Source organism: Leishmania donovani, chromosome 5, assembly GCF_000227135.1.
Source record: "Leishmania donovani BPK282A1 complete genome, chromosome 5".
Taxonomy (NCBI): Eukaryota; Euglenozoa; class Kinetoplastea; order Trypanosomatida; family Trypanosomatidae; genus Leishmania; species Leishmania donovani.
Genome location: NC_018232.1, coordinates 43322 through 43847, shown reverse-complemented (window position 1 = coordinate 43847; position 526 = coordinate 43322).

Here is a 526-nt window from a genome sequence, read left to right as displayed (position 1 = left end):
ATCACGCTGGTCAGCACCTGGTGCTGCTGTCGGGGGGGGTTCGCGTTCCCCACACCAGCAGGCAGTGTCGGGGCCGGACGAGACACGCTGGCGCTCGGCCTGATCGCATGGATGGCACAAGCGCGCTCACACGGTCGCAGGTCGCTCCGACGCAGCGCCGTCCAGGACCTGACCGCCGACACCACCAGCGGCACATCGCTCAGTCGTTTTCAGCAGTGTTGGCGCCTGGCCCCGTCACCACCAGAAGCGGCTCGGCACGTGGCAGGGACATAGGAGGGCTGCCCGGCTTTCCAACGCAGCGACTGTGGAGGGGGGGGTGCTGGACTCTGAGATACGGCGCACTGAGGCGTCCCCCATCGCCCCTTCATCCCGACGGAGATGTGCGGTACTGAGGAGGAAGAGAGAGAGAGACAGACGCACACAGGCGCCCGAGCAAACCGCACTTGATCCTACTCATTCAACGCTGCTAAATATCGGCGCATCACCGCATCAGTAGCGGCGCTGGAAACCGCCACCACGCCCACCG